Here is a 17,469-nt window from a genome sequence, read left to right as displayed (position 1 = left end):
CCGATGCATTTCAAAGGACAACACTGACAAAATAGAGGATGAAACCCTCCTGAAGGTGATTGGAGCTATTTTATCAATGTTGTTAATTGATTCATTGCTTGTGTGCCATTAAAACATATTGAATCAAACAGACTGATAGAGTCATTAATGGCTCAAAAGTGCATGCTTTCAAATGAGCTCCCCACGGGCAGTAGAGTACATTTGAAATAAAGAAATAAACGTCTACGTTCTCATTACTCTGTTGATTAATGATCATTTAGCAAGGCGTGGATTATCCAGCCACCAAAGTGAGTTCCCAATGTACTCCTTTCACTTCCCCCACTGCAGAAATGAACTGTTGAGCATTCATTTTTGCAGTGCACATTTAGATAAAGCACGACGTGGATTCAGGGTAGTGGTACAATCTCAAACTCACTTTAGTTGATCATTTCATTGTGCCTCAAGCTTTGCATCAGCACACTTGTCTCGGGGGCAAACGGTATGAGCCTCACACAGTATTTGTTTGGTCTGAAGCAGTGTGTACTTTAAGACTGGAGGAGACGGCAACCTGATTGTTTAGTAGGCACGGTGAAGTGAGGTTCACACTGCAGACAAATCTGACCCAGATGGGATTTTTTTTATTCCTGTCCATATTGTCAACTGTTTTTATTTTTTTTAATGACAATCTGAACAGTTCAATTCAATTTTTTTGTTTCAAATCCAACCATGGCTTCATATGTAGTCTTCGAAAACATATTCTCAGTATGAATGGCCAGGTCACATACATCCAACCTTGATTTCATCCAAAGTCCAAAATCTAATATATTTAATAAACCCAACTTGAAATTGTTTTCAAAATATTACAAGTATGAATTAGAATAATTTTATCCTCACACTATATTTTCAGATTTTGAATGCCCATCTGCAGCGGTACTTAAGAAATGGGAACATCCTAAAGCTTAGAAAATTTGGAATTAAATCATACAGGAATAAGTGCAGGAATTAATGTAACTGAAAAAAGGAATATTTTTTTATGATTATTGCACATTTAAAAAAAAAAAAAAAGTAGTTTGTGGGCAGGAAAATAAAATGTGCATTGCTGACATGCAAACCGATGAGCAAAGCCTTGTGAGTGGGCACAATGCCAGTGCAACTACTGACAGCGCATTCTTGGTTTCACTTTTCCTTTCCCTGGCTAGAGTGATTCAGTACAGCCCATCTCTGCTCGCTTCATTTTTGCTGTGAGACGAATGTCAAGTGGCCATCTCGATGCCTTTCTTATGCGCGAATTTGTTAGTCGCTCGTGGCTCCGGATTCCTGTCGTTTAGCTCTTCTCGTGGACGCTTCTTCTTCTCCTCTGTCTTTCCGCACACACAAAAGGACTCAATTTGATTTCTCGACTGGCGTCCTCAAGCTAAGTTTCTATCAGTACTATCGGGGGGGGGGAGTCAGGCTTTCCTATGTGTCAGTGATAATGTTCTCGTGTGTTTGCATGTAAGAGAGATGACGAATGAGAGACTGTGAGGAAAGGAGGTAGAGGAGGGGGTAAACAAGAGGGGAAGAGTGGCTGTAATAAAGCAGCGACACCCACAAAAATTCCCGGCGTGCTGTAGCATCCAGCTGTTACTGGTTGCGCGAGGCTTGGTTGCCACAGCAACGCAACCCTTCGCGCCTGCTCAAGGTCGTTCATCCGGCGCCGAACTGAGCATCATGCAGCACGCACTGTAGGATGCTCGCGAAAAGAGGAGATGATAAAATTACTTGCAAGTGACCAATGGGAAGACAGCACTTGAGTGACATGCTGCAAGTGAAGCGGCATCCTCTATACAAACACACTTTTTTTTTTTTTTTTAAATCAACAAGAATTGAGGAACCCATGCACATGTGGCTCTGTAGACTCTGCGAAAATATTTATCCTGTTAGTCGGGAAAAGACTAACTAGGGTATTCCTCTCCTCCTTTCCCTGTTTGCTGTTTATTGGTAATGACCCCTACCTGTTAAAAGCAAATTAGGTTGGAATGAATATCTGCCTTTTTACACGCAAAAGAAATCAATAAAAAAGATTAAACAAAAAATAGTTGCGCTTGAATTTGGGCTTTCACTAACAAATCGTTTTCTAATCACTTATTCCATCGATTACTCAGATAATCACCCCCCCCCCAACACGCACACTGCACAGTTGACTTTTTTTTAGTACAATATTTGACAGCGCTAAGCACATAATACATTGGCCAAGGATGATGTAAATATTATTAACACTGCTCCTAGAAGTAAACATTATTTTCACATTACTTCTTTATTTCAACTGGTTATTCATACAAGTACATCTATGTTGAGGGGTTTGATATTGTATAAGGATTAGATTCCATGTGGCAAAATGTCATTTGTTTTTCATGTTGATGGACATTTCCACTACAGCCAGCTGAGGTGTTGCTCAGATGGGTCTTTTAAAAGAACCATGGACTGTTTGCATTCGCCTCAAGTAGAACTCTTGTAGTCTTATGTCTTTCCTTGCTTTAAGCGAATAGACGCTTATTAAATGGGTTCCTCACAGGGAGGCGTGTCGCTTCAACAATGCCTGCTCTGTGTTTTGACTTATTTTCCATTGTAAAAATCCAGACCTGTAATATGCCTTTTAACTGTACTTTACGTGCACCCCCCCCCCCACACACACACACACACACAAATTTACAGAGCCAAAGTTGAGGTAAATGTTCCCAGATGCAGCTCGGTGAGGCAGCAGCTTCAACTCTGCCTGAACCCGTCTATTACGTGACCACCACCTCAACTTGGTTCACCCCCGTCCTGCCTTTTTCCTCTGCTGCCACTATTGCTCTGCCCCAGCCAGGCACGCACACACGCACATAATCATCTCCTTCCTGTAGATCCGCTCTTCAGTGCCAGCAACATCACTCATTTCAGCATAGCCTGATAGCCCCTCCAAGGTCCGCTACACCCACGTCGTCACCATGATTTGGAGCAGCGTGGCGGGCCAAGTGAATAGCATCTGACCGGCGACCTTTTTTGCTTCTCTTCCAAAGTCACATTGTGCTGTGATATTACAGAGTAATGTTCATCACTCATCAACTACATATTAGATAGATAGATAGATAGATAGATAGATAGATAGATAGATAGATAGATAGATAGATAGATAGATAGATAGATAGATAGATAGATAGATAGATAGATAGATAGATAGATAGATAGATAGATAGATAGATAGATAGATAGATAGATAGATAGATAGATAGATAGATAGATAGATAGATAGATAGATAAAAATAAACATAGCAGGTTGCAACTTCCTGGGAATTTCTCAGTGACATACACACATGTGACTAAGGAGATTTTCACATGACGTACGGACAGGACAGTGGATTAGGCTTGCGGATGAGGACACAGCACAGTTGCTGTCTTACCTTTACTATGCAAGACTGTAAAGCTGGCTAGGTAGCATAGAGAGCGAATTTGTTCGATCATCTTTCTATGGCACTTTCTTTCTCACATTTTCACAACAAACTGATAGTCCTGTGAGGTCTGAGACGTATAGTAAACCACAGTGACTGTCTCTTTGAAGAGAAGGGGAAGAAGTAGATTATTAATATTTATTTTATGCAGAATGAGGAAAAAGATGGAGTGGCGTTCTCCGGGGTCTTTTTAACAGCTATTGTTTGGGTTTCTCATGGTGATAAATCGAATTTGGGATTACTTCTGTCCTTCCATCCTTTGTAATTGGGGAAAAAAAGTGGAATCTACTGTAATAAAATGTTTTGATTAGTTTTTAGAGCGAGATGGTTTATGTGGTCCAGACTACAATGTGTTCAAAATTTCCGGTTAGTTTTTAAATAGAATAATCATTACAGTTTTAGATCATTGGTTTCACTGACACCAAGACCTTGATTTATTTGTAACTTTGTATTCCGATTTTAAATAGGACCAAATAGAAAGAAAATGCTCCATATAATCGCCTCAATCGGAATAAAAAGGCTGACTCCAAATGGAGCTTCGTTTGGATTCACTTGGGCGACATATTCCTTTTGCCAGACTAAGCAAGATCACTTTGATACTATCGTATAAATTATGTGACCTAGAGAGCACAAACATTCGCAGTGGGTTTGAAGTATGAAGACTAATTTTCTAACTATTTCTTTTTTTCTGCTCTTGAATGCCGTGGCACTTGAGATGATACAGATGAATAAGGGGATTCTGGATACTTGGTACATGTTCCAACAATACTGCAAGGTCAACAAAGATTTGGCAGTGTGATGTTTTGGTTCTTAAATAATGGTGAGTGAGATAAAGAGGTCCCCTTTTGAGTGCGTGAAGATGTTAAAATTGCCTCAGCAAAATGAATATTCCTTTTCCTGCTATGGTATAAAAAAAACTTTGCCTCTCACTGTAAAATAAATATTATGCAAGCGATGGGTTTCAAGGAAGAAAAACCTGACTTCAACCCTATTGAAAGCTTGTGGCTCATCCTTAAAAAGATATGAGGATGATTGGTGTTCTTGCTTGTTCAATAAGTGACGTGTTGATAGCGAAGACTATGGTACTTTCATCCAAAATATATATATATTTATTTGATGGTCAACATGTTAACATTTTTTTGCCTTTTTTTTTTAAATTTGATTTCTTTTCTAAATGTGCGTATGGACTGAGTGCTTCAGGAGGTCCCTTGTCTCAACAGCAATTAGACTGTTTAATGCCTCAATTGAGGGCAGTGGCTCATGACTGGGACCCATTTATTTACTTTTATCATTTGGACTCAATGTTTTATTACCAAGCTGCCTCTCTTTTATACAGTCGTGTATTGCTATCCATTTGTTTATGTGGTTGTGCATAGGTATGTACAGAGCCATGTGAGATACCAGAATTCTCCCGGCGGTCATAGTTTTTATTTATTTGATTGCCCAACCTAACTTAATAGTAAATAATTCAAGCAGTCACTGCCTCCGTGACCCACGGAGGCTTGCAATATCCACATTCGTCCACACCAATAAGGAAAAAACAAAGGGGGTGTGCAGGCAGACTGAAGGTTGAAGAAAAAAAAAAAAAAAGGTCTTAATGGAGGGCAAAGTGAGTAAACATCAATCCGAAAGAGACAGAGGAGAGAAAACTGAGCAGCGAGGCAGAGCAAAAAAGAAAACAAGTCATTAATTATTTACTTGCGGGTTGACCTTTATCTCCGGCCACTTGCGTTAAGCAGAGAACAGTGTTGGGTTGAGTATTGTCATGTTAGGAGACTGTCACATGATCTTACTGATTGAGTCACATTCTCGTCCAGAGCCGACCTATTAAAAAATGATGACTTTATTATTCAAATAAAAACCTTAAGACCCCATAAAGTCTTTTTGGTGATGTGCGGCCAAAGGTATTGTTCTTAAATGCATCATCTTATGCACTTGAACACAACCTTAGTGGTGTTGTCGACCGCCATTGATTGCATTGGAGTTTTTTTTTTATTTTTTATTTTTTTTTTTTATACCTCATTGGTGGCATCCACACTGAGGAGGGAGGGCGTAAGAGAGCGCACATAGCTTCACAGTACCATCTTCTTCACTGCCAATTTGCTATCACACCTTCTCTTTGACTTTGTAAGTATAAAGCCTGATCTCATCGGACTGTATAGCTCACAAATGGAGGGGGAGGTGACAAAGTCACTGCAGTGTGTGCGTACTGTGTCTGTGGTAAGATCATTCACGGCATGTAAAAGACTCAGAACGTTTATTGGATTTAAAAGGCAGACTTTATTTACTGGGAAAATTCTCAGTTTGGATGGAAGCCATTCTTGAAACTCAAAGACGCAAAGGAGGACTTTCGCAGGAAACTAACATAGATAAAGGTAAGACAATGAAATGTTTTAAATTTGACCTACAGTCAAGATATATGTCCCAAAGGACGTCACATGCCCACAATTGACAATTGGGGAAATTTTCAGCCTTTTGCGCGATGCCGTAGTCTCGAGTTGGTTCTCAGTGTGCTCTGATTTTTCTGTTTGTATATTTTTAAATCCACCTCCATCGTGACACTACCTGACCTCACAACTGGGTTGACCAATTTGTGGTCTGTATATGTGTGGCCTAAAATCACAAAAGTGTAAAAGCTTGCGTTGATGAAGCTGTCATCTTTGCCCAAATATTCAAGATGGCATGTTTCTTCAAAAAATAAACCTGAAGCAGTTTATTTCTCAACTCCTTTGAGTATGGCCGCTGATTTAGCAGTTTGGTCTTTACACATTTTCCTGAATTGAATTGGTGTGTGACAACCTCAAAGTGAGCAGGTACTTGAGAAATGAGTGATGACTCTGTCACAATGACACTGAATTCAAATCTGCTCTTTTTTTTTTTTTTGCTATCCACCAAACAAGCCACTTTAAATTGAAAAGTAGTGGAACTGAATCTTTACTACTGTAAAAAGATTTCATCGTCGTCCAAAATACACTAGTTACAACATATTCTGACATCATACGTATTGCGGACAAGCTGTTGCTTCATCCGTATCTACTCTACGCATGCATTCAAATGTTAGTCCCATTTGCCGATCCATGACGACAGCAAAGGCGAAAAAGCAATCTGAAAATCAAGCTGACAACAAAAAACTGTCTGAGGAGGATGGGTGAAAAGGCCAAAGGTTCTGGTTCCAGGGGGCCATACTGTACATCAGGGGTCTTCAATACCGGTCCTTGGGCTTCAGTGTTATATGTCCGACTGTCTGCTGTATGCAAAAAGGTTTACTTGCTCCATTTTTGCTCCTCTCATTTATTTATTTATTTATTTATTTATTTATTTATTTATTTATTTATTATTCATTGCTCTTATTTATTCATTGTATGTGCCTTTTTGTTTTTACTTTTTGTGTAGTTTACTTGAATGTTTTGGTTGTCCGTGGACCAATATAATATCATATCGTTTACAGTTTCGACAGTAATCTGGACCAATCAACATATGGTAGCCTACAAAAACTGGCCGACCTTTTTCCCTCGAGTGGGTTCCCCATTGGTCCAATGGCAGTTCACTGAGCCACTTAGGATATAGTACAGTCCGTCACCCCGCTGCTTGTTTCATAGTCTTGAAGCGATAAGATTGTGTAACAAACGTGTGTAGAACCAAAAACAAGTGAGTGTAAAGAAACCGAAGAATCATATCTGAAAACCTTCGAAATGTGCAAAAATCACAAATATGTTTGCCCGAGGAGCTGCTTTAGCCTCCACTACTGTAACAACAGCAAGTTGAACAGCTGAATGGTTAATACAGCAGCAGGCAAATGAAGAGCAGCCGCAGACATTGCAGGCTTTCAAAAGTACAGGACAGAGTGACCGGCAAAATGTAACTGCCGCTAAGCAGATTGTAACATTTGGATAATAGAGGGCGCCACTTTGAGTTAATGGAAGGAATGTTATCTAACATTCACTAAATGTTTGTTAAAAAACAAAAGTTTGTAAGACTGTTGTGCTCCGCTAATGATGAGAGGCCTGGACTGTGTTTTTTTTGTGTTTTTTTTTTGTCCTAACCCAGCCGAGTGCCAGTGACATTCATTCATCCTATCTTCATTCCACCTCATTCCCTTAGCGCAAGCATAAAAGGGGTCACTTGACTTGAAGCCGGAAGGACCGATGCCTGAGCGCTAGCTGTGTCATAATCGTTATCATCATTACCTAAAATGTGTTCAATAAAATGGAGGACGTAGCTCAACTTTATGACTTAAAAAAAAAGAATATTGCTTGCAAGGCGTCAGTGTCAAATGCAAGATATAATTTATGTCGACATCACATTATCTTCCTCAACTGAGGTCTTGTTGGACATTTAGCAGCTCTAGCGGTAGCTCTGTACACAGACGTTTGAACACGCCACACCCCAGAAATTTTATTTGACACCAAGTCAACAAATGATCTGGCATATTTGCACCCTTGCAATGAGATTACTAATATTCTCAAAATGCCCGAGGCAGTCTTCTCATCTCAAAATTGTTTAGACAATTTGATAGCATTGGAGGTAGACCATTCTGATGGCATTAATAATGTGGAACTGGTTCTATGTTGAAAACTTGTGAAAAAATTCACATATAAGTCTCTCCTGAGTATAAGTCGCTCCCCCACCCAAAATATGAAGAAAAAAAACACAATTTATAGTCCGAAAATGACGGTACATTAGTGCATAAGTAACAAAACAGTGATTTCTATGTTGCGCTCAGTTGGCAAAGAATTACTTGTCTTTGACTAAACAATTCAAAAACAATTCAAAATCTTTCGAAATGGGCAACCAATGATCTCTTTTCTTTGCTGTGAGAGTGGGGCATTTGTGAAACCACTACAATGCTGCAGAGCAGATCTGGATCTCTCATTCTACTGGCTTCTGTGAGCAGTAAATGTTGACAATGCGCCAGACTTGAAAAAGCAATGAGACATTCAACATCTAGAATGAATGGATGAATGCTGCTCAAATGACTCTTCAAGTGAGCAAAATATTTGTAAGCTCTGAGAATAATAATGTACACAAATCACAACATAACCGGGTAAAAATTAAACATGTGCTCCTTTTAAATGTTTTTTCAGAACCGCTTTTGTTTTGAAATATTTTCAACCAGTCTTTATATAAATAAAAACAATTCTTGAAGACCCCTTTAATGTATTATTTTGGTTATTTAGGCATCATGACATGCATGTTGAAGGGTCACATAAAATGATGTTGCTGGGTCAGGTTTGGCCCCCGGGCCTTGAGTTTGACATCTGCATTATAGACATTGTTGGTGATCCAGCTTCCACATGGTAATGACATATTTGAGTCATTGAAAGCTGGTCTGCCACCAACACAAATTTGAAGCTGTTCAGTTCTGTTCTAACCAGGGGGGTGACTGCTCCCCTTTGAGCATTTGTCGTGACAGACTTCATTTGCACAAAGAAGAGAAATACAGCCTGTGGAGTTAAGAGGGAGGGCAGCTTGTTGCGATGAGATTGTGGTCCCATGACAAACAATGTGCGCTGTTTGTTTTTGGTGCAGAGAGTTTCTATTTACCCACAAAACAAACAGGATAAGGTCCCGGAGAAAGGTTAAGGACGTGTTTTAGGGGAAGATTACATTTCACTGATGGGATAGCTTTGTGGCTGTAGTGTCACAAGGGGATTTGAGCGAGCAGTAGAATGCACAGGGCACTTGAGATTGTTGCATCACAAGTGCTCAGTGTGTAACTTTAACCCTCGATGGGCCTCTTACCCAAGGAAATAAAAGAGGTAACTTTCTTGTCATAAAATGATGTCAACTATCTCTAATTGTGTGTGTGTATATGCACATACATTATGCTGCCCCCCCCACTTTTGTGCATGGTTAGCATGATGTTGGCCCATAGAGTGACAAAGGTGGGACTATTTTTTGAAATGTGAGAGGAAGCGGTTGTAACTTGAGAAAACACCGTGCTGCCATGGAAGATGTCATTTGTCATGCATGCAAACTGATACTTCTGATCATCTGATAATCAGCAAACAGACTTCTCCCTATAATCTCAACACGTGTTGGACATTGATCACACGTCACAGAGCTCCCCCGCCCCTCCCTTTTTTGCTCTGTGTGAGGGAAGCGGATAGGCAGCCAGTTGTACAGTTGATGGCAGAATTGAACAACAGGGGAGCATAGTCCATGTCTGTGCCTGTTAATTAATCAAACATATGCACAATGATGTGGTGGAGAGGCTATTGCAAATACACACACACACACACACACACACACACACACACACACACACACACACACACACACCAAGTCTCTTTAAAGGCCCAAAGCATTTCCACTCAACAGCAGCCATGCTGACTCTCTGCTCGCTTACTTTGCAGAGCCGCCCCTCCCCTCTCTGATGCCGTGATCAAACTGCAGCCTCTCCCCCTTCGGAGACACACATGCTCCGTTTACATGCCCACACACACACACACACACACACACACACACACACACGCACACACACACATGCACACACATGCACCCGCTGCTGACCACGCTGCTACTAAGCAGGGTGAGCCACCGTAGTTGCTTGGTGAGAATAGTAATTTTTCCGGAATCTTCCCAAATACATAATTCAATAGGTGAACAAAACAATTGAGTGGAAGTCTCAATATTGTCTTATCTGCGAGGGTCAAAGTTGTCTACACAACCGTAGCCTGACTCTGATTGGCTGCGGAAAGGTGAAATTAAAACCATGGTAAACTTTTGACCTCACTAGGAGCAAGCTGAGGAACGCCCATCGGTTTAGCGAGCGCTCCTTCCCTCCCATTGCCTTCCTTTGCTCCTCCCTATGCCACCATTCATATCCAGTTATTCCACCATTTACGCTGCATTTTGCTTCCTTGCAGTCCAAAGCATCGCTACTTCACTCCCCCCCCCCCCCCCCCCCAGCACCGCCATGCTCCAGCTGTATTTCGCTGTTTCTTTATCCCCAATGAATTTGCCTTGCTGCATATAGTCTGCTGAGGAGGGAGGGAGGGAGGGAGCACTGAGCAGGAAAAGGCTGAGGGGGAGGGTATAGAGAGGGAGGAGACAGGCGGAGAGGGGGATGGGAGTAGAGACTGAGGGAGCAAAGCAGCAGAGGAAGTGATGGGGAGAGAAGAGCAGGAAGGAATGTTCTTGAACGTGTGCCATACTCTCTCCCCCTCTCTCCCCCTTTCTCTCTCTCTCGCACTCTCTCTCTCGCACTCTCTCTCTCGCATTCTCTCCCTCTCTCTCTTGCACTCTCTCCCTCTTCCCCTCTCTACCCCTCTCTCAGGCACCCACTGCTCCACAGTAAAGAAAATCTGAAGAGGAGCGAATGTATAAATAGAGCCTGCAACCGCCGCTTTGACGGCTGAGCAGTGGGGCGGGAAGAGCCCATTCTTTCTGCTGATCGTTTCTCTCATTACACATCAAACGCCTCGGATGGGGGTCTGCTTTGTGTGTATGATATCTTAAGCAGCTCTTTGCTTTATATGCAAACGCTCTATTAAAGAAGCCCCTCTTTGTCTTCTCGTTCTCAACATGCACATTTGTCGAAATAGCTGTCATTATTGTTTTGGATTTGGATTAAATGCAGCGGTGAGCCAAGGTACGGCCGAGGGGATGAGAACTAGTCGACTGGGAGGAAGAGGGTGCTGGAGGGCGAGACAGTGGGTTAAGAGGTGAGCCAGTGGATGTTACTGAGTTAAGCAGACTGAGCTAGTGGAATGGGGGGAGGGGGTTACAGTGGAGGCTGAGACACCTGCTTGAGCGCATGAGAGCTGAGCAGCGCCGCTCCGCTGCCTCCCACCACACACCGGGGGCGCCATATGGCCTCGTAATGTATGGAGTGCTCAACAATTTTGGAGGACTGTCTCGTCCCTCGCTACCTTCCTCTTCCTCCCACCTCTCTCCTCTGGACTCGGCCAGCTAATTACTTCGATCAGGAAAGAGCCGATTAGATGCACACAGGCACTCACTCTCATTAGGTGAGGGCCGTGCAGTGCACTCTCTAATGGCCTTCTGCTGCTCTATTTTTTTTTTAAATATTTTAAACAACCGTGGAATTGATGATCTACTCTGTGGTGGAGTCTGAGTTTACAAGCAGTGCGGCAAGGTAGCACGTGCAAGTCGGGCAACATGATTTCTGAGCAGGAAGTATTTAGTATGTGTATGCATCATGGAGTGGTGACTGACACACGGAGGTGCGTAAGGGGGGGGGCAGGGGGTCGTTCACATGTTGCCATGCAGTTTCCCCCCCTGGTTGCCATGTGCTTTTCGTCTGTAGGAGTGATGGATAGCAGGCAGGCAGGTAATGTGATTTAGATGTGCCACTAAGTGTGTGTGTGTGTGTGTGTGTGTGTGTGTGTGTGTGTGTGTGTGTGTGTGTGTGTGTGTGTGTGTGTGTGTGTGTGTGTGTGTGTGTGTGTGTGTGTGTGTGTGTGTGTGTGTGTGTGCATTCGTGTTCCGGAGCATCTTCTTGTATTTCTCCCCCCTCTCTTCTGCAATCACTCCCACTATACATCACCCCTTTTTTCCTATAGACTGTATATGTTTTTAGCTCTTTTAGCAATTAAAAGGAAGAGGTTCTTGTGTTTATTTGGTGAATTTGCCAAAAGAAAGAGTGAAGAAGTAACAAATACTGTTTTGTGGTTTCTCGCCAAGACCGCACCAATGGGGTATTGTGGACCCGAGTCAAATTCCCACTCGAATGTCTCACGGATTTTTTTCCCTTTCACTCTCTCAGCAATACGATCGATGAAAACTAGTGTTCCTTTCCCCGCACACCTTGAGTAGTCCTTCACTTTAAATTTTGACACACTGTTCCCTGACCGTAATGACTCTGGCTGTATCAATACCAATATTGGGTATCAGTGGGTGTAAAAATTTAGGAAGCTAGTAGAAACATTTCTATTGGTAACTAGCAACTAAGCAGGATGGTGTGATTTTGGCAGTTGCCTTTGTTTGCTCGAGGAGAGAATGAAGATAACGACAATATTTTAAAGACAACGTGGGTACTTTTGGTGCTGGTGTCTTTCGGGGTGAGCCAAAGGTGGCGGCCGAGAACACGAGCTGAGCAGTCTTTATCTTATCAGGCTCGTTTCCCCGAGCTCTGCGTACTGTCTTTAGAAAGCTTCATTTCCGCCATGAGGCGTCCTCACGTGGCGTAATGAGTCGCTCCAGGAAGACTCGCTGTTGTTGTTGTTGAGAACATGCACTTTGATGCCTGGCAAGTGTAACTCAAATGTGAGATTAAAGTTCAGCTAAGGGTTTTAACATAATCACTTTTGGCAGCCCTCGTTTCGAGTACTACTTGTGCTGTTGACTGTTTTCAAAGTATTAGACAAAATGGCTGCCGAGGTTTGTCACATTCTGTTTTAATGTATGCAGTTGTTCATAAGTTGAGACATTTCAGGTCAAATAAAAGGAGACGCATCGGATGTGTTGCAAAATTGCGTTACTGCTTTTCACTCGCCAGAAATGGGAAGTCAACCACAAGTCTGCCTCACATAAACTACTCCGTCCCGAACACACCCCTCAACTATTGGTTCCATGAGGGCAGTTGTCACCACAGTACGTCGTCCAATACTGTAACTTACCTTTAGAGCAAAGTCGAAGTGCATACGTAGACAGAAGAGAAGGAGGAGGAAGAGGAAGGAGAAGTTATTGTTGTTAACAGGCAGAGTTGTCATCAGAGAGCTCAACGCTGGAGATTTCTTAAATTTGATGGATTCCTAGAGGGTGCTAAGTTCAGGTGAGGCTGCTAATGTGGCAATTGTAAAAGATTTGCTTATTGTCACACATCTTCTTCATGTGAGTTAAGCCTAAAATAAATCGTTTTCGAGTGTATATGGTCAAAGATCCATTTCAACCGGGCTGGCACTGAATGAGTTAATTGCGGGTCGCAAGATGGCCGACTAGTCTTCTCCTCATCAGGGATGAGTTTTGGAAAAGCGTGTTTGGAGTCATGTTTTCATCTCCCAAAGTCCAGTTGTGTATTTTTCGGTGACCCTCTAAAGCAAATATGTATTACCTTTACTTGGCGAGCCTTTTTTTTTTTTTTTTTAAGTTGACGCTGATAAGGGTGGTCCTGCTCCCCCAACAACCACCACTAGTCGTGTTTATTGTTTCTTCATCTTGGTCCGCCGTTTTCTTTTTAGTTTTTCTTGGAACTGCACCTCTCGGTTTAAGTGGTTGTTGTGTTTTGCGTCCCTCGACTGAAGCCATAAAAGCGTTTTATATGGTTCGTTTTCTGAGTCCACTATTTGATATTAACTGGTAAATGTTGGCATTGCAACTTTGGTTTCCTTTACCTTCTTGGAAAGAGTGAGTCATGCAAGCACCTATTTCCTGTTTTGAAAATGCAAATGTAGGTGATGTCGGCCCACAGCAGAGACACGCTAACTGTCTGGATGAGATTCACAGTTCAGCAAGTCATGCGCTTTGCTTCTACTCTTTCTCCTCGACCCTCATTTGGAAGTGTGAGGTTGTGCGCCGTGATTGCAATAATTGGTCTCCAAAGATGGAAAGTTGTCAGTCAACTTGAGAGCTCTTTATTTCTAATGATTGCTCCTCAGTGCGACATTTGTAACTTCTCCGAGCACAATTTTAAAGCTTAGTTTTGCAAAGCTCCTCCGCTTTGCTGCCCACTAGGTTCCCCGTAGACGTAAGCTGGGAGTTAGTGTTTTTTTTTTTTTTGTCAGATTTGTTTCAGCGCAGGCAAAGAGCCAAAATGTGGCTCAGTTCCTTTTTTACTCCAGTGTCATCGCTCGATTTTGTTGGCTCTAAGCACGCACAATACATTCTCCCTGAGTACACGCGGAATTGTACACATCTGTGTGTACTGTGTTGTTTTGTATCAGGAAACACCCTAAAGTTTTGCTTTTTTTTCTTGCTCATCGCAGAGGATAGACAGTAAATCAATGAGACTGGAGTGTATTGAACTACACTGAACAGCAATGTTGAGATATTTACTCAGATTAAAAAAAAAACCTAACAAATAAGATTGAATTTACGTTTGGTTCAATGATTTTAGAACAGCGGTTCTTAACCTGGGTTCGATCAAACTGCCCAGGTCCGAACACACCTGATTTATTGTGTAAATTTGTGATTATCGTGTCGATTCGTGACTCTCGCAAAGGCAACAGCAGAAGTCACACTGATTTGCAGTTATGCAATTTGTTGTGACTTCATGCATTGTGTTGCTTTTGTTCTTGATCATGCACGGCTCATTTTGTGCACCAGTCAAAAACATGAAAAAAAATCTTTATTCTTTCTTTATTTTGTTTAACTAAAGAGAAGTTGGTTGAAGGCGCATATGTACCTCCAACAAGGTTAAGAACCACTGTTTTAGAAGAAAAGAATGTTTTAATGTGGAATTTTTTTTTCATGCACACACCACGTGTTACACTCAATTATAATGAATAGTGTTGTAAATATCAGTGTTATGATGTACTCACAGAACTGATTAAGTTCATCACTTGAGGCTCCGCTGTATGATTTGATTTAACATGGGTAGGAAGCATATGGCCAAATTGCACGTCCTCCTGTATGTATATTTTTCATTGAAGTCTAATCAGGAGTCCCCATTATTTAGATAAAGTAGCTCATTAAAAAAAAGAGACATACAATGTTATTAGAAAGGGCGACATCTGTTCTTTAGCTAAAAATCTGTATTTTATTCCTCCTGTTACTCGTGTAATGTTCAGAGTTTAGCTAAAGGCACTTAACACTAATTAGACCGCCTCTATAAAGTCTGGCCATATCTCCCATCTTAGTCAACAAAAGGTGATTAAAGATCTCAAGTGAATCTTGGGAGCATCACCGATTTATAACTTTAGTTTGTTGCACTGTAGATGTTTCAAGTGAAACTTAATCAGGTTTGATTAAGGGCTTTACATGGATTTGAATTTAATAAGAGGATTCAATATAGGATTAAGATTCAATCAAAAGCTAGCGTGGCCTTTTCCCTCGCTCGGCGGACTGCAGGTTTGCGATGCTAAATGCAGCTTGATGACTTTTGCAAAGATGAAAGTTAACTAATAAACTCGTCAAGCTTTACTTCTAAGGCCGCCTTATGACTTTATAACTTCACTTACTTGATAATGTCACATTCACATTGCATAATTTTCACTCCACAATTTTATTTGCTGACTTGGTCTGTTCTCCTACTGTCCTCATTTTCCACTCCAATAAAATGTGCCTCATAACTGAGGGGACATTTGCCATTGTTGTTTGTTCCATATAACGGAACTGGATTGTGGTTTTAGCAGAAGTTGTGGAAAATTGAAAAGAAAAAATTAAAATCAAATCAAATACAAATGGGCACTTGGATGAGAGTAGTGGTGGGTAAACGGCATTAAGAAAGACGAGTGGACAGAACATGGACTTTTGTATTTGAATTTTTCCATCCATCCATCCATCCATCCATCCATCCATCCATCCATCTATCTTCTGTACTGCTTTGTCCCCACGGGGGTTGCGGGCGCGCTGGAGCCTATCCCAGCCGTCATCGGGCAGTAGGCGGGGGACACCCTGAACCGGTTGCCAGCCAATCGCAGGGCACACAGAGACAAACAACCATCCGCACTCTCACTCCTAGGGACAATTTGGAGTGGCCAATCGGCCGACTAAGCATGTTTTTAGGATGTGGGCGGAAACCGGAGTGCCCGGAGAAAACCCACGCGGACACGGGGAGAACATGCAAACTCCACACAGGGAGGGCCGGAGGTGGAATTGAACCCCCGCCCTCCTAACTGTGAGGCGGACATGCTACTCAGTGCACCACCGAGCCGCCTATTTTACTTTATTTTTTTATTTTTTTTTCAATTTGAGCAATTCAAGACAGCTTGTATGTTGAAAACAAAATACAGTCAGTGAGAAGCGTCCTGTATTACATAACGTCACCTCAAATTGGCGCCACGGTAAATCAGCTATTCTGAACATTGGCATTGGGATGCAATCCTCCATTGACGTTCATCCAATTATTGGCTTCTCCATCAACATCCCCAGTAAACTTTAAACGAGCTGCATCTTTATTGCATCTTTAAACCGCTTTTACAAGAGGAAGATGCTGTTGTGTAAGGTATTTATTGCTCAAGGGTTTGTTGAAATACAAGCACGTAGTAGACATTCATACAGCAAAGCGCCGCTAATCGAGGGCCATGTAGACAAATGGGCATACTCATCATAATGTGTTGCCGCCTTTTTATCATCCGTTTTCATGGCTTTTTCAAACTTAAAACAAAGAGCGGGAGTTCCCGCTCACACGTGCCTTAAGATGATGCTTTCCAACTCCATTTGTCTCCCCTCTCAATTAAAAGGAAACACGTCGGCTGAAGGAGGGTCTTTGTTGGTGTGTTAGAGTCCATACATCACTTAAAGTGGAGCAGCCGCCTCCCCACTCCTTCAAATACACACACACACTTACACACAGTCCCCATCTGCTCCTAATCATGAGTGCAGCCAGTGGTCAGGTCGCTGACAGTCAATGGCACACGAAACACATGCACACATGTAAACACACACTGTGCGGACCAGTCAGGCACACACTTTTGGTGTGCTGGCCTATAAACCTTTTCCTAAAATGTGACCACACACACACGCCCACAGAGGCACAGCGACAAGGTGAACATGAGATGCTGCTGGTGTGCTTTACAGATGACAGGGAGTCATGGAAACGCCCCGCGCTCTCCATGGTTACACACTCCATTCCCCCGTGGGATCTCTCAGATGATTGTGGAAACCGTGCACTTATAGTGCGACTAAACACACTCACACACACACACACACACACACACACACACACACACACAAGGTGTGCTCTTAAGCTTATCAAGATTTAAATTGACACAAATGAACCTATTAGGTTTTCTTTAGGATGACAGTGGCAGGGATTAGCCCGTAAAATCTTTTATTTTTCTGCAGCCACAGAGGCATAATACAATATTTGCCATTTAGTAGAAAGAATATGCAGGGACTGTGTTCATTTTGTAGTATTGGAGGAATAATTGTCTGGGTTTTTTTTTTGCTCTAG

General features: G+C 42.1%; 1 protein-coding gene across 4 annotated transcripts in view; it reads left to right on the top strand.

Moving 5' to 3' along the window:
- LOC147061591 (nuclear receptor coactivator 3-like) overlaps positions 1–17,469 on the top strand; it is a 37,330-nt gene that overhangs the window by 2,814 nt on the left and 17,047 nt on the right. Inside the window, exon 1 of one of the 4 annotated variants that reach the window (XM_085915200.1) lies at positions 4,494–5,824. The exons of 2 other annotated variants lie outside the window; for them this stretch is intronic. The gene's annotated coding sequence lies outside the window, so the exon portion shown is untranslated. Of the gene's footprint in view, positions 1–4,493; positions 5,825–11,976; positions 13,189–17,469 lie in introns of those variants that run through there. One more of the 4 variants, XM_085915211.1, reaches the window with a different exon arrangement.

The sequence above is a fragment of the Syngnathus leptorhynchus genome, chromosome 1 (assembly GCF_054491065.1).
Source record: "Syngnathus leptorhynchus isolate UIUO chromosome 1, UIUO_Slep, whole genome shotgun sequence".
In the NCBI taxonomy this organism is placed as follows: Eukaryota; Metazoa; Chordata; class Actinopteri; order Syngnathiformes; family Syngnathidae; genus Syngnathus; species Syngnathus leptorhynchus.
This window is presented reverse-complemented; position numbering and strand designations above follow the sequence as displayed.